The sequence below is a fragment of the Rhinoderma darwinii genome, chromosome 3 (genome assembly GCF_050947455.1).
Source record: "Rhinoderma darwinii isolate aRhiDar2 chromosome 3, aRhiDar2.hap1, whole genome shotgun sequence".
In the NCBI taxonomy this organism is placed as follows: domain Eukaryota; kingdom Metazoa; phylum Chordata; class Amphibia; order Anura; family Rhinodermatidae; genus Rhinoderma; species Rhinoderma darwinii.
This window is the reverse complement of record NC_134689.1, coordinates 261584340-261611461: the sequence shown is the minus strand read 5'-3', so window position 1 is coordinate 261611461 and position 27122 is coordinate 261584340. Positions and strand designations below refer to the sequence as shown.

The following is a 27122-nucleotide window of genomic DNA, read 5'->3' as shown; positions in this document are numbered from 1 at the left end:
GACCTCATCACAGACGGGGATTCTTTACTGTAAGAGCAGTTCGACGATTGAACTCTCTGCCACATTGAAAAGTGGTTTTTTGAAAAATATTAAATTTCATCATATTTGTACCAGATTCTGGAGATGGAACTTTGATCCAGGAATTTATTCTAATAGCCATATTTGGAGTAAGGGAGGAATTTTTCCCCTAATGACAACATTGGAATGCACTCCAAGACAGTTTTTGCCTTCCTCTGGATCAACACGGCAGGTTTATAGGTTGAATTTGATGGACCTTTTTTCAATATTATCAACTATTCAACTCTGTAACAAGCATGTAACAAAAGTGAGCTTACATGGCCCGTACGTGGATCGAACCCGTGACCTTGGCATTATTAGCACCACGCGCTAACCAACTGAGCTAACCGGCCACTTTTACACCAAAGATTCACATCACGTCAGTAGAAAATACATGCAAACGTGTATTCATATTGATATCCTATTAACCTGAATAATAAAATAAACTTGCAATTTTTACTACTCAAAAAGCATTGGACAAATTGCTTTTGTGTTTTCCATTCCACCCCACAAAGAGTTTTCTTTCAGTACATTATATGGTACATTAAATGCTGCCATTAAAAACAAGAACTTGTCTCGCTAAAAACAAGCCCTTATATGACTATGAGGACGGAAAAATAATAAAGTTATGACTATCGGAATACAAAGAGGCAAAATCAAGATATTATTTTTGTCCTTAAGGTTGAAATTGAACCTCTAAGATGATTTCATGCAACAAACTCTGCATTTCTATAAATCACCGGTTACACCATACATCGAATATTGTGTACAGTTTTGAGCACCTGTGTATGAGAAGGACATTGCTGAACTAGAATGCGTGCAAAGAAGGGAAAGCAAGGTAATTAAAGGACCTCATCACAGACGGGGATTCTTTACTGTAAGAGCAGTTCGACGATTGAACTCTCTGCCACATTGAAAAGTGTTTTTTTGAAAAATATAAAATTTCATCATATTTGTACCAGATTCTGGAGATGGAACTTTGATCCAGGAATTTATTCTAATAGCCATATTTGGAGTAAGGGAGGAATTTTTCCCCTAATGACAACATTGGAATGCACTCCAAGACAGTTTTTGCCTTCCTCTGGATCAACACGGCAGGTTTATAGGTTGAATTTGATGGACCTTTTTTCAATAGTTTCAACTATTCAACTCTGTAACAAAAGTGAGCTTCCATGGCCGGTATGGGGATCGAACCCGTGACCTTGGCATTATTAGCACCACGCTCTAACCAACTGAGCTAACCGGCCACTTTTACACCAAAGATTCACGTCACGTCAGTAGAAAATACATGCAAACGTGTATTCATATTGATATCCTATTAACCTGAATAATAAAATAAACTTGCAATTTTTACTACTCAAAAAGCATTGGACAAATTGCTTTTGTGTTTTCCATTCCACCCCACAAAGAGTTTTCTTCAGTACATTATATGGTACATTAAATGCTGCCATTAAAAACAAGAACTTGTCTCGCTAAAAACAAGCCCTTATATGACTATAAGGACGGAAAAATAATAAAGTTATGACTATCGGAATACAAAGAGGCAAAATCAAGATATTATTTTTGTCCTTAAGGTTGAAATTGGACCTCTAAGATGATTTCATGCAACAAACTCTGCATTTCTATAAATCACCGGTTAGACCATACATGGAATATTGTGTACAGTTTTGAGCACCTGTGTATGAGAAGGACATTGCTGAACTAGAATGCGTGCAAAGAAGGGAAAGCAAGGTAATTAAAGGACCTCATCACAGACGGGGATTCTTTACTGTAAGAGCAGTTCGACGATTGAACTCTCTGCCACATTGAAAAGTGTTTTTTTGAAAAATATAAAATTTCATCATATTTGTACCAGATTCTGGAGATGGAAATTTGATCCAGGAATTTATTCTAATAGCCATATTTGGAGTAAGGGAGGAATTTTTCCCCTAATGACAACATTGGAATGCACTCCAAGACAGTTTTTGCCTTCCTCTGGATCAACACGGCAGGTTTATAGGTTGAATTTGATGGACCTTTTTTCAATATTATCAACTATTCAACTCTGTAACAAGTATGTAACAAGCATGTAACAAAAGGGAGCTTCCATGGCCCATACGGGGATCGAACCCGTGACCTTGGCGTTATTAGCACCACGCTCTAACCAACTGAGCTAACCGGCCACTTTTACACCAAAGATTCACGTCACGTCAGTAGAAAATACATGCAAACGTGTATTCATATTGATATCCTATTAACCTGAATAATAAAATAAACTTGCAATTTTTACTACTCAAAAAGCATTGGACAAATTGCTTTTGTGTTTTCCATTCCACCTCACAAAGAGTTTTCTTTCAGTACATTATATGGTACATTAAATGCTGCCATTAAAAACAAGAACTTGTCTCGCTAAAAACAAGCCCTTATATGACTATGAGGACGGAAAAATAATAAAGTTATGACTATCGGAATACAAAGAGGCAAAATCAAGATATTATTTTTGTCCTTAAGGTTGAAATTGGACCTCTAAGATGATTTCATGCAACAAACTCTGCATTTCTATAAATCACCGGTTAGACCATACATGGAATATTGTGTACAGTTTTGAGCACCTGTGTATGAGAAGGACATTGCTGAACTAGAATGCGTGCAATGAAGGGAAAGCAAGGTAATTAAAGGACCTCATCACAGACGGGGATTCTTTACTGTAAGAGCAGTTCGACGATTGAACTCTCTGCCACATTGAAAAGTGTTTTTTTGAAAAATATAAAATTTCATCATATTTGTACCAGATTCTGGAGATGGAACTTTGATCCAGGAATTTATTCTAATAGCCATATTTGGAGTAAGGGAGGAATTTTTCCCCTAGTGACAACATTGGAATGCACTCCAAGACAGTTTTTGCCTTCCTCTGGATCAACACAGCAGGTTTATAGGTTGAATTTGATGGACCTTTTTTCAATAATATCAACTATTCAACTCTGTAACAAGCATGTAACAAAAGTGAGCTTACATGGCCCGTAAGGTGACCATACCCGTGACCTTGGCGTTATTAGCACCACGCTCTAACCAACTGAGCTAACCGGCCACTTTTACACCAAAGATTCACGTCACGTCAGTAGAAAATACATGCAAACGTGTATTCATATTGATATCCTATTAACCTGAATAATAAAATAAACTTGCAATTTTTACTACTCAAAAAGCATTGGACAAATTGCTTTTGTGTTTTCCATTCCACCCCACAAAGAGTTTTCTTCAGTACATTATATGGTACATTAAATGCTGCCATTAAAAACAAGAACTTGTCTCGCTAAAAACAAGCCCTTATATGACTATGAGGACGGAAAAATAATAAAGTTATGACTATCGGAATACAAAGAGGCAAAATCAAGATATTATTTTTGTCCTTAAGGTTGAAATTGGACCTCTAAGATGATTTCATGCAACAAACTCTGCATTTCTATAAATCACCGGTTAGACCATACATGGAATATTGTGTACAGTTTTGAGCACCTGTGTATGAGAAGGACATTGCTGAACTAGAATGCGTGCAAAGAAGGGAAAGCAAGGTAATTAAAGGACCTCATCACAGACGGGGATTCTTTACTGTAAGAGCAGTTCGACGATTGAACTCTCTGCCACATTGAAAAGTGTTTTTTTGAAAAATATAAAATTTCATCATATTTGTACCAGATTCTGGAGATGGAACTTTGATCCAGGAATTTATTCTAATAGCCATATTTGGAGTAAGGGAGGAATTTTTCCCCTAATGACAACATTGGAATGCACTCCAAGACAGTTTTTGCCTTCCTCTGGATCAACACGGCAGGTTTATAGGTTGAATTTGATGGACCTTTTTTCAATATTATCAACTATTCAACTCTGTAACAAAAGTGAGCTTCCATGGCCCATACGGGGATCGAACCCGTGACCTTGGCGTTATTAGCACCACGCTCTAACCAATAAAATAATAATAAAATAAACTTGCAATTTTTACTACTCAAAAAGCATTGGACAAATTGCTTTTGTGTTTTCCATTCCACCCCACAAAGAGTTTTCTTCAGTACATTATATGGTACATTAAATGCTGCCATTAAAAACAAGAACTTGTTTCGCTAAAAATAAGCCCTTATATGACTATGAGGACGGAAAAATAATAAAGTTATGACTATCGGAATACAAAGAGGCAAAATCAAGATATTATTTTTGTCCTTAAGGTTGAAATTGGACCTCTAAGATGATTTCATGCAACAAACTCTGCATTTCTATAAATCACCGGTTAGACCATACATGGAATATTGTGTACAGTTTTGAGCACCTGTGTATGAGAAGGACATTGCTGAACTAGAATGCGTGCAAAGAAGGGAAAGCAAGGTAATTAAAGGACCTCATCACAGACGGGGATTCTTTACTGTAAGAGCAGTTCGACGATTGAACTCTCTGCCACATTGAAAAGTGTTTTTTTGAAAAATATAAAATTTCATCATATTTGTACCAGATTCTGGAGATGGAACTTTGATCCAGGAATTTATTCTAATAGCCATATTTGGAGTAAGGGAGGAATTTTTCCCCTAATGACAACATTGGAATGCACTCCAAGACAGTTTTTGCCTTCCTCTGGATCAACACGGCAGGTTTATAGGTTGAATTTGATGGACCTTTTTTCAATATTATCAACTATTCAACTCTGTAACAAAAGTGAGCTTCCATGGCCCATACGGGGATCGAACCCGTGACCTTGGCGTTATTAGCACCACGCTCTAACCAATAAAATAATAATAAAATAAACTTGCAATTTTTACTACTCAAAAAGCATTGGACAAATTGCTTTTGTGTTTTCCATTCCACCCCACAAAGAGTTTTCTTCAGTACATTATATGGTACATTAAATGCTGCCATTAAAAACAAGAACTTGTTTCGCTAAAAATAAGCCCTTATATGACTATGAGGACGGAAAAATAATAAAGTTATGACTATCGGAATACAAAGAGGCAAAATCAAGATATTATTTTTGTCCTTAAGGTTGAAATTGGACCTCTAAGATGATTTCATGCAACAAACTCTGCATTTCTATAAATCACCGGTTAGACCATACATGGAATATTGTGTACAGTTTTGAGCACCTGTGTATGAGAAGGACATTGCTGAACTAGAATGCGTGCAAAGAAGGGAAAGCAAGGTAATTAAAGGACCTCATCACAGACGGGGATTCTTTACTGTAAGAGCAGTTCGACGATTGAACTCTATGCCACATTGAAAAGTGTTTTTTTGAAAAATATAAAATTTCATCATATTTGTACCAGATTCTGGAGATGGAACTTTGATCCAGGAATTTATTCTAATAGCCATATTTGGAGTAAGGGAGGAATTTTTCCCCTAATGACAACATTGGAATGCACTCCAAGACAGTTTTTGCCTTCCTCTGGATCAACACGGCAGGTTTATAGGTTGAATTTGATGGACCTTTTTTCAATATTATCAACTATTCAACTCTGTAACAAGCATGTAACAAAAGGGAGCTTCCATGGCCCATACGGGGATCGAACCCGTGACCTTGGCGTTATTAGCACCACGCTCTAACCAACTGAGCTAACCGGCCACTTTTACACCAAAGATTCACGTCACGTCAGTAGAAAATACATGCAAACGTGTATTCATATTGATATCCTATTAACCTGAATAATAAAATAAACTTGCAATTTTTACTACTCAAAAAGCATTGGACAAATTGCTTTTGTGTTTTCCATTCCACCCCACAAAGAGTTTTCTTTCAGTACATTATATGGTACATTAAATGCTGCCATTAAAAACAAGAACTTGTCTCGCTAAAAACAAGCCCTTATATGACTATGAGGACGGAAAAATAATAAAGTTATGACTATCGGAATACAAAGAGGCAAAATCAAGATATTATTTTTGTCCTTAAGGTTGAAATTGGACCTCTAAGATGATTTCATGCAACAAACTCTGCATTTCTATAAATCACCGGTTAGACCATACATGGAATATTGTGTACAGTTTTGAGCACCTGTGTATGAGAAGGACATTGCTGAACTAGAATGCGTGCAAAGAAGGGAAAGCAAGGTAATTAAAGGACCTCATCACAGACGGGGATTCTTTACTGTAAGAGCAGTTCGACGATTGAACTCTCTGCCACATTGAAAAGTGTTTTTTTGAAAAATATAAAATTTCATCATATTTGTACCAGATTCTGGAGATGGAACTTTGATCCAGGAATTTATTCTAATAGCCATATTTGGAGTAAGGGAGGAATTTTTCCCCTAATGACAACATTGGAATGCACTCCAAGACAGTTTTTGCCTTCCTCTGGATCAACACGGCAGGTTTATAGGTTGAATTTGATGGACCTTTTTTCAATATTATCAACTATTCAACTCTGTAACAAAAGTGAGCTTCCATGGCCCATACGGGGATCGAACCCGTGACCTTGGCGTTATTAGCACCACGCTCTAACCAATAAAATAATAATAAAATAAACTTGCAATTTTTACTACTCAAAAAGCATTGGACAAATTGCTTTTGTGTTTTCCATTCCACCCCACAAAGAGTTTTCTTTCAGTACATTATATGGTACATTAAATGCTGCCATTAAAAACAAGAACTTGTCTCGCTAAAAACAAGCCCTTATATGACTATGAGGACGGAAAAATAATAAAGTTATGACTATCGGAATACAAAGAGGCAAAATCAAGATATTATTTTTGTCCTTAAGGTTGAAATTGGACCTCTAAGATGATTTCATGCAACAAACTCTGCATTTCTATAAATCACCGGTTAGACCATACATGGAATATTGTGTACAGTTTTGAGCACCTGTGTATGAGAAGGACATTGCTGAACTAGAATGCGTGCAAAGAAGGGAAAGCAAGGTAATTAAAGGACCTCATCACAGACGGGGATTCTTTACTGTAAGAGCAGTTCGACGATTGAACTCTCTGCCACATTGAAAAGTGCTTTTTTGAAAAATATAAAATTTCATCATATTTGTACCAGATTCTGGAGATGGAACTTTGATCCAGGAATTTATTCTAATAGCCATATTTGGAGTAAGTGAGGAATTTTTCCCCTAATGATAACATTGGAATGCACTCCAAGACAGTTTTTGCCTTCCTCTGGATCAACACGGCAGGTTTATAGGTTGAATTTGATGGACCTTTTTTCAATATTATCAACTATTCAACTCTGTAACAAGCATGTAACAAAAGTGAGCTTCCATGGCCCGTACGGGGATCGAACCCGTGACCTTGGCGTTATTAGCACCACGCTCTAACCAACTGAGCTAACCGGCCACTTTTACACCAAAGATTCACGTCACGTCAGTAGAAAATACATGCAAACGTGTATTCATATTGATATCCTATTAACCTGAATAATAAAATAAACTTGCAATTTTTACTACTCAAAAAGCATTGGACAAATTGCTTTTGTGTTTTCCATTCCACCCCACAAAGAGTTTTCTTCAGTACATTATATGGTACATTAAATGCTGCCATTAAAAACAAGAACTTGTTTCGCTAAAAATAAGCCCTTATATGACTATGAGGACGGAAAAATAATAAAGTTATGACTATCGGAATACAAAGAGGCAAAATCAAGATATTATTTTTGTCCTTAAGGTTGAAATTGGACCTCTAAGATGATTTCATGCAACAAACTCTGCATTTCTATAAATCACCGGTTAGACCATACATGGAATATTGTGTACAGTTTTGAGCACCTGTGTATGAGAAGGACATTGCTGAACTAGAATGCGTGCAAAGAAGGGAAAGCAAGGTAATTAAAGGACCTCATCACAGACGGGGATTCTTTACTGTAAGAGCAGTTCGACGATTGAACTCTCTGCCACATTGAAAAGTGCTTTTTTGAAAAATATAAAATTTCATCATATTTGTACCAGATTCTGGAGATGGAACTTTGATCCAGGAATTTATTCTAATAGCCATATTTGGAGTAAGTGAGGAATTTTTCCCCTAATGATAACATTGGAATGCACTCCAAGACAGTTTTTGCCTTCCTCTGGATCAACACGGCAGGTTTATAGGTTGAATTTGATGGACCTTTTTTCAATATTATCAACTATTCAACTCTGTAACAAGCATGTAACAAAAGGGAGCTTCCATGGCCCATACGGGGATCGAACCCGTGACCTTGGTGTTATTAGCACCACGCTCTAACCAACTGAGCTAACCTGCCACTTTTACACCAAAGATTCACGTCACGTCAGTAGAAAATACATGCAAACGTGTATTCATATTGATATCCTATTAACCTGAATAATAAAATAAACTTGCAATTTTTACTACTCAAAAAGCATTGGACAAATTGCTTTTGTGTTTTCCATTCCACCCCACAAAGAGTTTTCTTTCAGTACATTATATGGTACATTAAATGCTGCCATTAAAAACAAGAACTTGTCTCGCTAAAAACAAGCCCTTATATGACTATGAGGACGGAAAAATAATAAAGTTATGACTATCGGAATACAAAGAGGCAAAATCAAGATATTATTTTTGTCCTTAAGGTTGAAATTGGACCTCTAAGATGATTTCATGCAACAAACTCTGCATTTCTATAAATCACCGGTTAGACCATACATGGAATATTGTGTACAGTTTTGAGCACCTGTGTATGAGAAGGACATTGCTGAACTAGAATGCGTGCAAAGAAGGGAAAGCAAGGTAATTAAAGGACCTCATCACAGACGGGGATTCTTTACTGTAAGAGCAGTTCGACGATTGAACTCTCTGCCACATTGAAAAGTGTTTTTTTGAAAAATATAAAATTTCATCATATTTGTACCAGATTCTGGAGATGGAACTTTGATCCAGGAATTTATTCTAATAGCCATATTTGGAGTAAGGGAGGAATTTTTCCCCTAATGACAACATTGGAATGCACTCCAAGACAGTTTTTGCCTTCCTCTGGATCAACACGGCAGGTTTATAGGTTGAATTTGATGGACCTTTTTTCAATATTATCAACTATTCAACTCTGTAACAAAAGTGAGCTTCCATGGCCCATACGGGGATCGAACCCGTGACCTTGGCGTTATTAGCACCACGCTCTAACCAATAAAATAATAATAAAATAAACTTGCAATTTTTACTACTCAAAAAGCATTGGACAAATTGCTTTTGTGTTTTCCATTCCACCCCACAAAGAGTTTTCTTTCAGTACATTATATGGTACATTAAATGCTGCCATTAAAAACAAGAACTTGTCTCGCTAAAAACAAGCCCTTATATGACTATGAGGACGGAAAAATAATAAAGTTATGACTATCGGAATACAAAGAGGCAAAATCAAGATATTATTTTTGTCCTTAAGGTTGAAATTGGACCTCTAAGATGATTTCATGCAACAAACTCTGCATTTCTATAAATCACCGGTTAGACCATACATGGAATATTGTGTACAGTTTTGAGCACCTGTGTATGAGAAGGACATTGCTGAACTAGAATGCGTGCAAAGAAGGGAAAGCAAGGTAATTAAAGGACCTCATCACAGACGGGGATTCTTTACTGTAAGAGCAGTTCGACGATTGAACTCTCTGCCACATTGAAAAGTGTTTTTTTGAAAAATATAAAATTTCATCATATTTGTACCAGATTCTGGAGATGGAACTTTGATCCAGGAATTTATTCTAATAGCCATATTTGGAGTAAGGGAGGAATTTTTCCCCTAATGACAACATTGGAATGCACTCCAAGACAGTTTTTGCCTTCCTCTGGATCAACACGGCAGGTTTATAGGTTGAATTTGATGGACCTTTTTTCAATATTATCAACTATTCAACTCTGTAACAAAAGTGAGCTTCCATGGCCCATACGGGGATCGAACCCGTGACCTTGGCGTTATTAGCACCACGCTCTAACCAATAAAATAATAATAAAATAAACTTGCAATTTTTACTACTCAAAAAGCATTGGACAAATTGCTTTTGTGTTTTCCATTCCACCCCACAAAGAGTTTTCTTTCAGTACATTATATGGTACATTAAATGCTGCCATTAAAAACAAGAACTTGTCTCGCTAAAAACAAGCCCTTATATGACTATGAGGACGGAAAAATAATAAAGTTATGACTATCGGAATACAAAGAGGCAAAATCAAGATATTATTTTTGTCCTTAAGGTTGAAATTGGACCTCTAAGATGATTTCATGCAACAAACTCTGCATTTCTATAAATCACCGGTTAGACCATACATGGAATATTGTGTACAGTTTTGAGCACCTGTGTATGAGAAGGACATTGCTGAACTAGAATGCGTGCAAAGAAGGGAAAGCAAGGTAATTAAAGGACCTCATCACAGACGGGGATTCTTTACTGTAAGAGCAGTTCGACGATTGAACTCTCTGCCACATTGAAAAGTGTTTTTTTGAAAAATATAAAATTTCATCATATTTGTACCAGATTCTGGAGATGGAACTTTGATCCAGGAATTTATTCTAATAGCCATATTTGGAGTAAGGGAGGAATTTTTCCCCTAATGACAACATTGGAATGCACTCCAAGACAGTTTTTGCCTTCCTCTGGATCAACACGGCAGGTTTATAGGTTGAATTTGATGGACCTTTTTTCAATATTATCAACTATTCAACTCTGTAACAAAAGTGAGCTTCCATGGCCCATACGGGGATCGAACCCGTGACCTTGGCGTTATTAGCACCACGCTCTAACCAATAAAATAATAATAAAATAAACTTGCAATTTTTACTACTCAAAAAGCATTGGACAAATTGCTTTTGTGTTTTCCATTCCACCCCACAAAGAGTTTTCTTTCAGTACATTATATGGTACATTAAATGCTGCCATTAAAAACAAGAACTTGTCTCGCTAAAAACAAGCCCTTATATGACTATGAGGACGGAAAAATAATAAAGTTATGACTATCGGAATACAAAGAGGCAAAATCAAGATATTATTTTTGTCCTTAAGGTTGAAATTGGACCTCTAAGATGATTTCATGCAACAAACTCTGCATTTCTATAAATCACCGGTTAGACCATACATGGAATATTGTGTACAGTTTTGAGCACCTGTGTATGAGAAGGACATTGCTGAACTAGAATGCGTGCAAAGAAGGGAAAGCAAGGTAATTAAAGGACCTCATCACAGACGGGGATTCTTTACTGTAAGAGCAGTTCGACGATTGAACTCTCTGCCACATTGAAAAGTGTTTTTTTGAAAAATATAAAATTTCATCATATTTGTACCAGATTCTGGAGATGGAACTTTGATCCAGGAATTTATTCTAATAGCCATATTTGGAGTAAGGGAGGAATTTTTCCCCTAATGACAACATTGGAATGCACTCCAAGACAGTTTTTGCCTTCCTCTGGATCAACACGGCAGGTTTATAGGTTGAATTTGATGGACCTTTTTTCAATATTATCAACTATTCAACTCTGTAACAAAAGTGAGCTTCCATGGCCCATACGGGGATCGAACCCGTGACCTTGGCGTTATTAGCACCACGCTCTAACCAATAAAATAATAATAAAATAAACTTGCAATTTTTACTACTCAAAAAGCATTGGACAAATTGCTTTTGTGTTTTCCATTCCACCCCACAAAGAGTTTTCTTTCAGTACATTATATGGTACATTAAATGCTGCCATTAAAAACAAGAACTTGTCTCGCTAAAAACAAGCCCTTATATGACTATGAGGACGGAAAAATAATAAAGTTATGACTATCGGAATACAAAGAGGCAAAATCAAGATATTATTTTTGTCCTTAAGGTTGAAATTGGACCTCTAAGATGATTTCATGCAACAAACTCTGCATTTCTATAAATCACCGGTTAGACCATACATGGAATATTGTGTACAGTTTTGAGCACCTGTGTATGAGAAGGACATTGCTGAACTAGAATGCGTGCAAAGAAGGGAAAGCAAGGTAATTAAAGGACCTCATCACAGACGGGGATTCTTTACTGTAAGAGCAGTTCGACGATTGAACTCTCTGCCACATTGAAAAGTGTTTTTTTGAAAAATATAAAATTTCATCATATTTGTACCAGATTCTGGAGATGGAACTTTGATCCAGGAATTTATTCTAATAGCCATATTTGGAGTAAGGGAGGAATTTTTCCCCTAATGACAACATTGGAATGCACTCCAAGACAGTTTTTGCCTTCCTCTGGATCAACACGGCAGGTTTATAGGTTGAATTTGATGGACCTTTTTTCAATATTATCAACTATTCAACTCTGTAACAAAAGTGAGCTTCCATGGCCCATACGGGGATCGAACCCGTGACCTTGGCGTTATTAGCACCACGCTCTAACCAATAAAATAATAATAAAATAAACTTGCAATTTTTACTACTCAAAAAGCATTGGACAAATTGCTTTTGTGTTTTCCATTCCACCCCACAAAGAGTTTTCTTTCAGTACATTATATGGTACATTAAATGCTGCCATTAAAAACAAGAACTTGTCTCGCTAAAAACAAGCCCTTATATGACTATGAGGACGGAAAAATAATAAAGTTATGACTATCGGAATACAAAGAGGCAAAATCAAGATATTATTTTTGTCCTTAAGGTTGAAATTGGACCTCTAAGATGATTTCATGCAACAAACTCTGCATTTCTATAAATCACCGGTTAGACCATACATGGAATATTGTGTACAGTTTTGAGCACCTGTGTATGAGAAGGACATTGCTGAACTAGAATGCGTGCAAAGAAGGGAAAGCAAGGTAATTAAAGGACCTCATCACAGACGGGGATTCTTTACTGTAAGAGCAGTTCGACGATTGAACTCTCTGCCACATTGAAAAGTGTTTTTTTGAAAAATATAAAATTTCATCATATTTGTACCAGATTCTGGAGATGGAACTTTGATCCAGGAATTTATTCTAATAGCCATATTTGGAGTAAGGGAGGAATTTTTCCCCTAATGACAACATTGGAATGCACTCCAAGACAGTTTTTGCCTTCCTCTGGATCAACACGGCAGGTTTATAGGTTGAATTTGATGGACCTTTTTTCAATATTATCAACTATTCAACTCTGTAACAAAAGTGAGCTTCCATGGCCCATACGGGGATCGAACCCGTGACCTTGGCGTTATTAGCACCACGCTCTAACCAATAAAATAATAATAAAATAAACTTGCAATTTTTACTACTCAAAAAGCATTGGACAAATTGCTTTTGTGTTTTCCATTCCACCCCACAAAGAGTTTTCTTTCAGTACATTATATGGTACATTAAATGCTGCCATTAAAAACAAGAACTTGTCTCGCTAAAAACAAGCCCTTATATGACTATGAGGACGGAAAAATAATAAAGTTATGACTATCGGAATACAAAGAGGCAAAATCAAGATATTATTTTTGTCCTTAAGGTTGAAATTGGACCTCTAAGATGATTTCATGCAACAAACTCTGCATTTCTATAAATCACCGGTTAGACCATACATGGAATATTGTGTACAGTTTTGAGCACCTGTGTATGAGAAGGACATTGCTGAACTAGAATGCGTGCAAAGAAGGGAAAGCAAGGTAATTAAAGGACCTCATCACAGACGGGGATTCTTTACTGTAAGAGCAGTTCGACGATTGAACTCTCTGCCACATTGAAAAGTGTTTTTTTGAAAAATATAAAATTTCATCATATTTGTACCAGATTCTGGAGATGGAACTTTGATCCAGGAATTTATTCTAATAGCCATATTTGGAGTAAGGGAGGAATTTTTCCCCTAATGACAACATTGGAATGCACTCCAAGACAGTTTTTGCCTTCCTCTGGATCAACACGGCAGGTTTATAGGTTGAATTTGATGGACCTTTTTTCAATATTATCAACTATTCAACTCTGTAACAAGCATGTAACAAAAGTGAGCTTCCATGGCCCGTACGGGGATCGAACCCGTGACCTTGGCGTTATTAGCACCACGCTCTAACCAACTGAGCTAACCGGCCACTTTTACACCAAAGATTCACGTCACGTCAGTAGAAAATACATGCAAACGTGTATTCATATTGATATCCTATTAACCTGAATAATAAAATAAACTTGCAATTTTTACTACTCAAAAAGCATTGGACAAATTGCTTTTGTGTTTTCCATTCCACCCCACAAAGAGTTTTCTTCAGTACATTATATGGTACATTAAATGCTGCCATTAAAAACAAGAACTTGTCTCGCTAAAAACAAGCCCTTATATGACTATGAGGATGGAAAAATAATAAAGTTATGACTATCGGAATACAAAGAGTCAAAATCAAGATATTATTTTTGTCCTTAAGGTTGAAATTGGACCTCTAAGATGATTTCATGCAACAAACTCTGCATTTCTATAAATCACCGGTTAGACCATACATGGAATATTGTGTACAGTTTTGAGCACCTGTGTATGAGAAGGACATTGCTGAACTAGAATGCGTGCAAAGAAGGGAAAGCAAGGTAATTAAAGGACCTCATCACAGACGGGGATTCTTTACTGTAAGAGCAGTTCGACGATTGAACTCTCTGCCACATTGAAAAGTGCTTTTTTGAAAAATATAAAATTTCATCATATTTGTACCAGATTCTGGAGATGGAACTTTGATCCAGGAATTTATTCTAATAGCCATATTTGGAGTAAGTGAGGAATTTTTCCCCTAATGATAACATTGGAATGCACTCCAAGACAGTTTTTGCCTTCCTCTGGATCAACACGGCAGGTTTATAGGTTGAATTTGATGGACCTTTTTTCAATATTATCAACTATTCAACTCTGTAACAAGCATGTAACAAAAGTGAGCTTCCATGGCCCGTACGGGGATCGAACCCGTGACCTTGGCGTTATTAGCACCACGCTCTAACCAACTGAGCTAACCGGCCACTTTGGAATGCACTCCAAGACAGTTTTTGCCTTCCTCTGGATCAACACGGCAGGTTTATAGGTTGAATTTGATGGACCTTTTTTCAATATTATCAACTATTCAACTCTGTAACAAAAGTGAGCTTCCATGGCCCATACGGGGATCGAACCCGTGACCTTGGCGTTATTAGCACCACGCTCTAACCAATAAAATAATAATAAAATAAACTTGCAATTTTTACTACTCAAAAAGCATTGGACAAATTGCTTTTGTGTTTTCCATTCCACCCCACAAAGAGTTTTCTTTCAGTACATTATATGGTACATTAAATGCTGCCATTAAAAACAAGAACTTGTCTCGCTAAAAACAAGCCCTTATATGACTATGAGGACGGAAAAATAATAAAGTTATGACTATCGGAATACAAAGAGGCAAAATCAAGATATTATTTTTGTCCTTAAGGTTGAAATTGGACCTCTAAGATGATTTCATGCAACAAACTCTGCATTTCTATAAATCACCGGTTAGACCATACATGGAATATTGTGTACAGTTTTGAGCACCTGTGTATGAGAAGGACATTGCTGAACTAGAATGCGTGCAAAGAAGGGAAAGCAAGGTAATTAAAGGACCTCATCACAGACGGGGATTCTTTACTGTAAGAGCAGTTCGACGATTGAACTCTCTGCCACATTGAAAAGTGTTTTTTTGAAAAATATAAAATTTCATCATATTTGTACCAGATTCTGGAGATGGAACTTTGATCCAGGAATTTATTCTAATAGCCATATTTGGAGTAAGGGAGGAATTTTTCCCCTAATGACAACATTGGAATGCACTCCAAGACAGTTTTTGCCTTCCTCTGGATCAACACGGCAGGTTTATAGGTTGAATTTGATGGACCTTTTTTCAATATTATCAACTATTCAACTCTGTAACAAGCATGTAACAAAAGTGAGCTTCCATGGCCCGTACGGGGATCGAACCCGTGACCTTGGCGTTATTAGCACCACGCTCTAACCAACTGAGCTAACCGGCCACTTTGGAATGCACTCCAAGACAGTTTTTGCCTTCCTCTGGATCAACACGGCAGGTTTATAGGTTGAATTTGATGGACCTTTTTTCAATATTATCAACTATTCAACTCTGTAACAAAAGTGAGCTTCCATGGCCCATACGGGGATCGAACCCGTGACCTTGGCGTTATTAGCACCACGCTCTAACCAATAAAATAATAATAAAATAAACTTGCAATTTTTACTACTCAAAAAGCATTGGACAAATTGCTTTTGTGTTTTCCATTCCACCCCACAAAGAGTTTTCTTTCAGTACATTATATGGTACATTAAATGCTGCCATTAAAAACAAGAACTTGTCTCGCTAAAAACAAGCCCTTATATGACTATGAGGACGGAAAAATAATAAAGTTATGACTATCGGAATACAAAGAGGCAAAATCAAGATATTATTTTTGTCCTTAAGGTTGAAATTGGACCTCTAAGATGATTTCATGCAACAAACTCTGCATTTCTATAAATCACCGGTTAGACCATACATGGAATATTGTGTACAGTTTTGAGCACCTGTGTATGAGAAGGACATTGCTGAACTAGAATGCGTGCAAAGAAGGGAAAGCAAGGTAATTAAAGGACCTCATCACAGACGGGGATTCTTTACTGTAAGAGCAGTTCGACGATTGAACTCTCTGCCACATTGAAAAGTGTTTTTTTGAAAAATATAAAATTTCATCATATTTGTACCAGATTCTGGAGATGGAACTTTGATCCAGGAATTTATTCTAATAGCCATATTTGGAGTAAGGGAGGAATTTTTCCCCTAATGACAACATTGGAATGCACTCCAAGACAGTTTTTGCCTTCCTCTGGATCAACACGGCAGGTTTATAGGTTGAATTTGATGGACCTTTTTTCAATATTATCAACTATTCAACTCTGTAACAAAAGTGAGCTTCCATGGCCCATACGGGGATCGAACCCGTGACCTTGGCGTTATTAGCACCACGCTCTAACCAATAAAATAATAATAAAATAAACTTGCAATTTTTACTACTCAAAAAGCATTGGACAAATTGCTTTTGTGTTTTCCATTCCACCCCACAAAGAGTTTTCTTTCAGTACATTATATGGTACATTAAATGCTGCCATTAAAAACAAGAACTTGTCTCGCTAAAAACAAGCCCTTATATGACTATGAGGACGGAAAAATAATAAAGTTATGACTATCGGAATACAAAGAGGCAAAATCAAGATATTATTTTTGTCCTTAAGGTTGAAATTGGACCTCTAAGATGATTTCATGCAACAAACTCTGCATTTCTATAAATCACCGGTTAGACCATACATGGAATATTGTGTACAGTTTTGAGCACCTGTGTATGAGAAGGACATTGCTGAACTAGAATGCGTGCAAAGAAGGGAAAGCAAGGTAATTAAAGGACCTCATCACAGACGGGGATTCTTTACTGTAAGAGCAGTTCGACGATTGAACTCTCTGCCACATTGAAAAGTGTTTTTTTGAAAAATATAAAATTTCATCATATTTGTACCAGATTCTGGAGATGGAACTTTGATCCAGGAATTTATTCTAATAGCCATATTTGGAGTAAGGGAGGAATTTTTCCCCTAATGACAACATTGGAATGCACTCCAAGACAGTTTTTGCCTTCCTCTGGATCAACACGGCAGGTTTATAGGTTGAATTTGATGGACCTTTTTTCAATATTATCAACTATTCAACTCTGTAACAAGCATGTAACAAAAGTGAGCTTCCATGGCCCGTACGGGGATCGAACCCGTGACCTTGGCGTTATTAGCACCACGCTCTAACCAACTGAGCTAACCGGCCACTTTTACACCAAAGATTCACGTCACGTCAGTAGAAAATACATGCAAACGTGTATTCATATTGATATCCTATTAACCTGAATAATAAAATAAACTTGCAATTTTTACTACTCAAAAAGCATTGGACAAATTGCTTTTGTGTTTTCCATTCCACCCCACAAAGAGTTTTCTTCAGTACATTATATGGTACATTAAATGCTGCCATTAAAAACAAGAACTTGTCTCGCTAAAAACAAGCCCTTATATGACTATGAGGATGGAAAAATAATAAAGTTATGACTATCGGAATACAAAGAGTCAAAATCAAGATATTATTTTTGTCCTTAAGGTTGAAATTGGACCTCTAAGATGATTTCATGCAACAAACTCTGCATTTCTATAAATCACCGGTTAGACCATACATGGAATATTGTGTACAGTTTTGAGCACCTGTGTATGAGAAGGACATTGCTGAACTAGAATGCGTGCAAAGAAGGGAAAGCAAGGTAATTAAAGGACCTCATCACAGACGGGGATTCTTTACTCTGGATCAACACGGCAGGTTTATAGGTTGAATTTGATGGACCTTTTTTCAATATTATCAACTATTCAACTCTGTAACAAGCATGTAACAAAAGTGAGCTTCCATGGCCCATACGGGGACCGAACCCATGACCTTGGCGTTATTAGCACCACGCTCTAACCAACTGAGCTAACCGGCCACTTTTACACCAAAGATTCACGTCACGTCAGTAGAAAATACATGCAAACGTGTATTCATATTGATATCCTATTAACCTGAATAATAAAATAAACTTGCAATTTTTACTACTCAAAAAGCATTGGACAAATTGCTTTTGTGTTTTCCATTCCACCCCACAAAGAGTTTTCTTCAGTACATTATATGGTACATTAAATGCTGCCATTAAAAACAAGAACTTGTCTCGCTAAAAACAAGCCCTTATATGACTATGAGGACGGAAAAATAATAAAGTTATGACTATCGGAATACAAAGAGGCAAAATCAAGATATTATTTTTGTCCTTAAGGTTGAAATTGGACCTCTAAGATGATTTCATGCAACAAACTCTGCATTTCTATAAATCACCGGTTAGACCATACATGGAATATTGTGTACAGTTTTGAGCACCTGTGTATGAGAAGGACATTGCTGAACTAGAATGCGTGCAAAGAAGGGAAAGCAAGGTAATTAAAGGACCTCATTACAGACGGGGATTCTTTACTGTAAGAGCAGTTCGACGATTGAACTCTCTGCCACATTGAAAAGTGTTTTTTTGAAAAATATAAAATGTCATCATATTTGTACCAGATTCTGGAGATGGAACTTTGATCCAGGAATTTATTCTAATAGCCATATTTGGCGTAAGGGAGGAATTTTTCCCCTAATGACAACATTGGAATGCACTCCAAGACAGTTTTTGCCTTCCTCTGGATCAACACGGCAGGTTTATAGGTTGAATTTGATGGACCTTTTTTCAATATTATCAACTATTCAACTCTGTAACAAGCATGTAACAAAAGGGAGCTTCCATGGCCCGTACGGGGATCGAACCCGTGACCTTGGCGTTATTAGCACCACGCTCTAACCAACTGAGCTAACCGGCCACTTTTACACCAAAGATTCACGTCACGTCAGTAGAAAATACATGCAAACGTGTATTCATATTGATATCCTATTAACCTGAATAATAAAATAAACTTGCAATTTTTACTACTCAAAAAGCATTGGACAAATTGCTTTTGTGTTTTCCATTCCACCCCACAAAGAGTTTTCTTCAGTACATTATATGGTACATTAAATGCTGCCATTAAAAACAAGAACTTGTCTCGCTAAAAACAAGCCCTTATATGACTATGAGGATGGAAAAATAATAAAGTTATGACTATCGGAATACAAAGAGTCAAAATCAAGATATTATTTTTGTCCTTAAGGTTGAAATTGGACCTCTAAGATGATTTCATGCAACAAACTCTGCATTTCTATAAATCACCGGTTAGACCATACATGGAATATTGTGTACAGTTTTGAGCACCTGTGTATGAGAAGGACATTGCTGAACTAGAATGCGTGCAAAGAAGGGAAAGCAAGGTAATTAAAGGACCTCATCACAGACGGGGATTCTTTACTCTGGATCAACACGGCAGGTTTATAGGTTGAATTTGATGGACCTTTTTTCAATATTATCAACTATTCAACTCTGTAACAAGCATGTAACAAAAGTGAGATTCCATGGCCCATACGGGGACCGAACCCATGACCTTGGCGTTATTAGCACCACGCTCTAACCAACTGAGCTAACCGGCCACTTTTACACCAAAGATTCACGTCACGTCAGTAGAAAATACATGCAAACGTGTATTCATATTGATATCCTATTAACCTGAATAATAAAATAAACTTGCAATTTTTACTACTCAAAAAGCATTGGACAAATTGCTTTTGTGTTTTCCATTCCACCCCACAAAGAGTTTTCTTCAGTACATTATATGGTACATTAAATGCTGCCATTAAAAACAAGAACTTGTCTCGCTAAAAACAAGCCCTTATATGACTATGAGGACGGAAAAATAATAAAGTTATGACTATCGGAATACAAAGAGGCAAAATCAAGATATTATTTTTGTCCTTAAGGTTGAAATTGGACCTCTAAGATGATTTCATGCAACAAACTCTGCATTTCTATAAATCACCGGTTAGACCATACATGGAATATTGTGTACAGTTTTGAGCACCTGTGTATGAGAAGGACATTGCTGAACTAGAATGCGTGCAAAGAAGGGAAAGCAAGGTAATTAAAGGACCTCATTACAGACGGGGATTCTTTACTGTAAGAGCAGTTCGACGATTGAACTCTCTGCCACATTGAAAAGTGTTTTTTTGAAAAATATAAAATGTCATCATATTTGTACCAGATTCTGGAGATGGAACTTTGATCCAGGAATTTATTCTAATAGCCATATTTGGCGCAAGGGAGGAATTTTTCCCCTAATGACAACATTGGAATGCACTCCAAGACAGTTTTTGCCTTCCTCTGGATCAACACGGCAGGTTTATAGGTTGAATTTGATGGACCTTTTTTCAATATTATCAACTATTCAACTCTGTAACAAGCATGTAACAAAAGGGAGCTTCCATGGCCCGTACGGGGATCGAACCTGTGACCTTGGCATTATTAGCACCACGCTCTAACCAACTGAGCTAACCGGCCACTTTCACACCAAAGATTCACGTCACGTCAGTAGAAAATACATGCAAACGTGTATTCATATTGATATCCTATTAACCTGAATAATAAAATAAACTTGCAATATTTACTACTCAAAAAGCATTGGACAAATTGCTTTTGTGTTTTCCATTCCACCCCACAAAGAGTTTTATTTCAGTACATTATATGGTACATTAAATGCTGCCATTAAAAACAAGAACTTGTCTCGCTAAAAACAAGCCCTTATATGACTATGAGGACGGAAAAATAATAAAGTTATGACTATCGGAATACAAAGAGGCAAAATCAAGATATTATTTTTGTCCTTAAGGTTGAAATTGGACCTCTAAGATGATTTCATGCAACAAACTCTGCATTTCTATAAATCACCGGTTAGACCATACATGGAATATTGTGTACAGTTTTGAGCACCTGTGTATGAGAAGGACATTGCTGAACTAGAATGCGTGCAAAGAAGGGAAAGCAAGGTAATTAAAGGACCTCATCACAGACGGGGATTCTTTACTGTAAGAGCAGTTCGACGATTGAACTCTCTGCCACATTGAAAAGTGTTTTTTTGAAAAATATAAAATGTCATCATATTTGTACCAGATTCTGGAGATGGAACTTTGATCCAGGAATTTATTCTAATAGCCATATTTGGAGTAAGGGAGGAATTTTTCGCCTAATGACAACATTGGAATGCACTCCAAGACAGTTTTTGCCTTCCTCTGGATCAACACGGCAGGTTTATAGGTTGAATTTGATGGACCTTTTTTCAATATTATCAACTATTCAACTCTGTAACAAGCATGTAACAAAAGTGAGCTTCCATGGCCCGTACGGGGATCGAACCCGTGACCTTGGTGTTATTAGCACCACGCTCTAACCAACTGAGCTAACCAGCCACTTTTACACCAAAGATTCTCGTCACGTCAGTAGAAAATACATGCAAACGTGTATTCATATTGATATCCTATTAACCTGAATAATAAAATAAACTTGCAATTTTTACTACTCAAAAAGCATTGGACAAATTGCTTTTGTGTTTTCCATTCCACCCCACAAAGAGTTTTATTTCAGTACATTATATGGTACATTAAATGCTGCCATTAAAAACAAGAACTTGTCTCGCTAAAAACAAGCCCTTATATGACTATGAGGACGGAAAAATAATAAAGTTATGACTATCGGAATACAAAGAGGCAAAATCAAGATATTATTTTTGTCCTTAAGGTTGAAATTGGACCTCTAAGATGATTTCATGCAACAAACTCTGCATTTCTATAAATCACCGGTTAGACCATACATGGAATATTGTGTACAGTTTTGAGCACCTGTGTATGAGAAGGACATTGCTGAACTAGAATGCGTGCAAAGAAGGGAAAGCAAGGTAATTAAAGGACCTCATCACAGACGGGGATTATTTACTGTAAGAGCAGTTCGACAATTGAACTCTCTGCCACATTGAAAAGTGTTTTTTTGAAAAATATAAAATTTCATCATATTTGTACCAGATTCTGGAGATGGAACTTTGATCCAGGAATTTATTCTAATAGCCATATTTGGAGTGAGGGAGGAATTTTTCCCCTAATGAGAAAATTGGAATGCACTCCAAGACAGTTTTTGCCTTCCTCTGGATCAACACGGCAGGTTTAAAGGTTGAATTTGATGGACCTTTTTTCAATATTATCAACTATTCAACTCTGTAACAAGCATGTAACAAAAGTGAGCTTCCATGGCCCGTACGGGGATCGAACCCGTGACCTTGGCATTATTAGCACCACGCTCTAACCAGCTGAGCTAACCGGCCACTTTTACACCAAAGATTCACGTCACGTCAGTAGAAAATACATGCAAACGTGTATTCATATTGATATCCTATTAACCTGAATAATAAAATAAACTTGCAATTTTTACTACTCAAAAAGCATTGGACAAATTGCTTTTGTGTTTTCCATTCCACCCCACAAAGAGTTTTCTTCAGTACATTATATGGTACATTAAATGCTGCCATTAAAAACAAGAACTTGTCTCGCTAAAAACAAGCCCTTATATGACTATGAGGACGGAAAAATAATAAAGTTATGACTATCGGAATACAAAGAGGCAAAATCAAGATATTATTTTTGTCCTTAAGGTTGAAATTGGACCTCTAAGATGATTTCATGCAACAAACTCTGCATTTCTATAAATCACCGGTTAGACCATACATGGAATATTGTGTACAGTTTTGAGCACCTGTGTATGAGAAGGACATTGCTGAACTAGAATGCGTGCAAAGAAGGGAAAGCAAGGTAATTAAAGGACCTCATCACAGACGGGGATTCTTTACTGTAAGAGCAGTTCGACGATTGAACTCTCTGCCACATTGAAAAGTGTTTTTTTGAAAAATATAAAATGTCATCATATTTGTACCAGATTCTGGAGATGGAACTTTGATCCAGGAATTTATTCTAATAGCCATATTTGGAGTAAGGGAGGAATTTTTCCCCTAATGACAACATTGGAATGCACTCCAAGACAGTTTTTGCCTTCCTCTGGATCAACACGGCAGGTTTATAGGTTGAATTTGATGGACCTTTTTTCAATTTTATCAACTATTCAACTCTGTAACAAGCATGTAACAAAAGTGAGCTTCCATGGCCCGTATGGAGATCGAACCTGTGACCTTGGCATTATTAGCACCATGCTCTAACGAACTGAGCTAACCGGCCACTTTTACACCAAAGATTCACGTCACTTCACGTCACGTCACGTCACGTCAGTAGAAAATACATGCAAACGTGTATTCATATTGATATCCTATTAACCTGAATAATAAAATAAACTTGCAATTTTTACTACTCAAAAAGCATTGGACAAATTGCTTTTGTGTTTTCCATTCCACCCCACAAAGAGTTTTCTTTCAGTACATTATATGGTACATTAAATGCTGCCATTAAAAACAAGAACTTGTCTCGCTAAAAACAAGCCCTTATATGACTATGAGGACGGAAAAATAATAAAATTATGACTATCGGAATACAAAGAGGCAAAATCAAGATATTATTTTTGTCCTTAAGGTTGAAATTGGACCTCTAAGATGATTTCATGCAACAAACTCTGCATTTCTTTAAATCACCGGTTAGACCATACATGGAATATTGTGTACAGTTTTGAGCATCTGTGTATGAGAAGGACATTGCTGAACTAGAATGCGTGCAAAGAAGGGAAAGCAAGGTAATTAAAGGACCTCATCACAGACGGGGATTCTTTACTGTAAGAGCAGTTCGACGATTGAACTCTCTGCCACATTGAAAAGTGTTTTTTTGAAAAATATAAAATTTCATCATATTTGTACCAGATTCTGGAGATGGAACTTTGATCCAGGAATTTATTCTAATAGCCATATTTGGAGTAAGGGAGTAATTTTTCCCCTAATGACAACATTGGAATGCACTCCAAGACAGTTTTTGCCTTCCTCTGGATCAACACGGCAGTTTTATAGGTTGAATTTGATGGACCTTTTTTCAATATTATCAACTATTCAACTCTGTAACAAGCATGTAACAAAAGTGAGATTCCATGGCCCATACGGGGATCAAACCCGTGACCTTGGCGTTATTAGCACCACGCTCTAACCAACTGAGCTAACCGGCCACTTTTACAAGAAAGATTCCCGTCACGTCAGTAGAAAATTAATGCAAACGTGTATTCATATTCATATCCTATTAACCTGAATAATAAAATAAACTTGCAATTTTTACTACTCAAAAAGCATTGGACAAATTGCTTTTGTGTTTTCCATTCCACCCCACATAGAGTTTTCTTTCAGTACATTATATGGTACATTAAATGCTGCCATTAAAAACAAGAACTTGTCTCGCTAAAAGCAAGCCCTTATATAACTATGAGGACGGAAAAATAATAAAGTTATGACTATCGAAATACAAAGAGGCAAAATCAAGATATTATTTTTGTCCTTAAGGTTGAAATTAAACCTCTAAGATGATTTCATGCAACAAACTCTGCATTTCTATAAATCACCGGTTAGACCATACATGGAATATTGTGTACAGTTTTGAGCACCTGTGTATGAGAAGGACATTGCTGAACTAGAATGCGTGCAAAGAAGGGAAAGCAAGGTAATTAAAGGACCTCATCACAGACGGGGATTCTTTACTGTAAGAGCAGTTCGACGATTGAACTCTCTGCCACATTGAAAAGTGTTTTTTTTAAAAATATAAAATTTCATCATATTTGTACCAGATTCTGGAGATGGAACTTTGATCCAGGAATTTATTCTAATAGCCATATTTGGAGTAAGGGAGGAATTTTTCCCCTAATGACAACATTGGAATGCACTCCAAGACAGTTTTTGCCTTCCTCTGGATCAACACGGCAGGTTTACAGGTTGAATTTGATGGACCTTTTTTCAATATTATCAACTATTCAACTCTGTAACAAGCATGTAACAAAAGTGAGCTTCCATGGCCCGAACCCGTGACCTTAGCGTTATTAGCACCACGCTCTAACCAACTGAGCTAACCGGCCACTTTTACACCAAAGATTCACGTCACGTCAGTAGAAAATACATGCAAACGTGTATTCATATTGATATCCTATTAACCTGAATAATAAAATAAACTTGAAATTTTTACTACTCAAAAAGCATTGGACAAATTGCTTTTGTGTTTTCCATTCCACCCCACAAAGAGTTTTCTTTCAGTACATTATATGGTACATTAAATGCTGCCATTAAAAACAAGAAATTGTCTCGCTAAAAACAAGCCCTTATATGACTATGAGGACGGAAAAATAATAAAGTTATGACTATCAGAATACAAAGAGGCAAAATCAATATATTATTTTTGTCCTTAAGGTTGAAATTGGACCTCTAAGATGATTTCATTCAACAAACTCTGCATTTCTATAAATCACCGGTTAGACCATACATGGAATATTGTGTACAGTTTTGAGCACCTGTGTATGAGAAAGACATTGCTGAACTAGAATGCGTGCAAAGAAGGGAAAGCAAGGTAATTAAAGGACCTCATCACAGACGGGGATTCTTTACTGTAAGAGAAGTTCGACGATTGAACTCTCTGCCACATTGAAAAGTGTTTTTTTGAAAAATATAAAATTTCATCATATTTGTACCAGATTCTGGAGATGGAACTTTGATCCAGGAATTTATTCTAATAGCCATATTTGGAGTAAGGGAGGAATTTTTCCCCTAATGACAACATTGGAATGCACTCCAAGACAGTTTTTGCCTTCCTCTGGATCAACACAGCAGGTTTATAGGTTGAATTTGATGGACCTTTTTTCAATATTATCAACTATTCAACTCTGTAACAAAAGTGAGCTTCCACGGCCCGTACGGGGATCGAACCTGTGACCTTGGCGTTATCAGCACCACACTCTAACCAACTGAGCTAACCGGCCACTTTTACACCAAAGATTCACGTCACGTCAGTAGAAAATACATGCAAACGTGTATTCATATTGATATCCTATTAACCTGAATAATAAAATAAACTTGCAATTTTTACTACTCAAAAAGCATTGGACAAATTGCTTTTGTGTTTTCCATTCCACCCCACAAAGAGTTTTCTTTCAGTACATTATATGGTACATTAAATGCTGCCATTAAAAACAAGAACTTGTCTCGCTAAAAACAAGCCCTTATATAACTATGAGGACGGAAAAATAATAAAGTTATGACTATCGGAATACAAAGAGGCAAAATCAAGATATTATTTTTGTCCTTAAGGTTGAAATTGGACCTCTAAGATGATTTCATGCAACAAACTCTGCATTTCTATAAATCACCGGTTAGACCATACATGGAATATTGTGTACAGTTTTGAGCACCTGTGTATGAGAAGGACATTGCTGAACTAGAATGCGTGCAAAGAAGGGAAAGCAAGGTAATTAAAGGACCTCATCACAGACGGGGATTCTTTACTGTAAGAGCAGTTCAACGATTGAACTCTCTGCCACATTGAAAAGTGTTTTTTTGAAAAATATAAAATTTCATCATATTTGTACCAGATTCTGGAGATGGAACTTTGATCCAGGAATTTATTCTAATAGCCATATTTGGAGTAAGGGAGGAATTTTTCCCCTAATGACAACATTGGAATGCACTCCAAGACAGTTTTTGCCTTGCTCTGGATCAACACAGC

General features: G+C 36.7%; 10 non-coding genes across 10 annotated transcripts; all 10 read right to left on the bottom strand.

Annotated features, from left to right (window-relative positions):
- Positions 1 to 2145: 2145 nt before the first annotated feature.
- TRNAI-AAU (transfer RNA isoleucine (anticodon AAU)) lies at positions 2146 to 2219 on the bottom strand. The gene has a single exon. It is a non-coding gene; the product is annotated as a tRNA-Ile (tRNA).
- A 3345-nt stretch (positions 2220 to 5564) lies between these two features.
- On the bottom strand, positions 5565 to 5638 carry TRNAI-AAU (transfer RNA isoleucine (anticodon AAU)). The gene has a single exon. It is a non-coding gene; the product is annotated as a tRNA-Ile (tRNA).
- A 1637-nt stretch (positions 5639 to 7275) lies between these two features.
- Positions 7276 to 7349, bottom strand: TRNAI-AAU (transfer RNA isoleucine (anticodon AAU)). The gene has a single exon. It is a non-coding gene; the product is annotated as a tRNA-Ile (tRNA).
- A 6571-nt stretch (positions 7350 to 13920) lies between these two features.
- On the bottom strand, positions 13921 to 13994 carry TRNAI-AAU (transfer RNA isoleucine (anticodon AAU)). Its single transcript has one exon. It is a non-coding gene; the product is annotated as a tRNA-Ile (tRNA).
- Positions 13995 to 14824: 830 nt separating this feature from the next.
- TRNAI-AAU (transfer RNA isoleucine (anticodon AAU)) lies at positions 14825 to 14898 on the bottom strand. The gene has a single exon. It is a non-coding gene; the product is annotated as a tRNA-Ile (tRNA).
- A 946-nt stretch (positions 14899 to 15844) lies between these two features.
- Positions 15845 to 15918, bottom strand: TRNAI-AAU (transfer RNA isoleucine (anticodon AAU)). The gene has a single exon. It is a non-coding gene; the product is annotated as a tRNA-Ile (tRNA).
- Positions 15919 to 17670: 1752 nt separating this feature from the next.
- On the bottom strand, positions 17671 to 17744 carry TRNAI-AAU (transfer RNA isoleucine (anticodon AAU)). Its single transcript has one exon. It is a non-coding gene; the product is annotated as a tRNA-Ile (tRNA).
- A 1530-nt stretch (positions 17745 to 19274) lies between these two features.
- On the bottom strand, positions 19275 to 19348 carry TRNAI-AAU (transfer RNA isoleucine (anticodon AAU)). The gene has a single exon. It is a non-coding gene; the product is annotated as a tRNA-Ile (tRNA).
- A 2435-nt stretch (positions 19349 to 21783) lies between these two features.
- Positions 21784 to 21857, bottom strand: TRNAI-AAU (transfer RNA isoleucine (anticodon AAU)). Its single transcript has one exon. It is a non-coding gene; the product is annotated as a tRNA-Ile (tRNA).
- Positions 21858 to 26305: 4448 nt separating this feature from the next.
- Positions 26306 to 26379, bottom strand: TRNAI-GAU (transfer RNA isoleucine (anticodon GAU)). The gene has a single exon. It is a non-coding gene; the product is annotated as a tRNA-Ile (tRNA).
- Between the last annotated feature and the right edge of the window lie 743 nt (positions 26380 to 27122).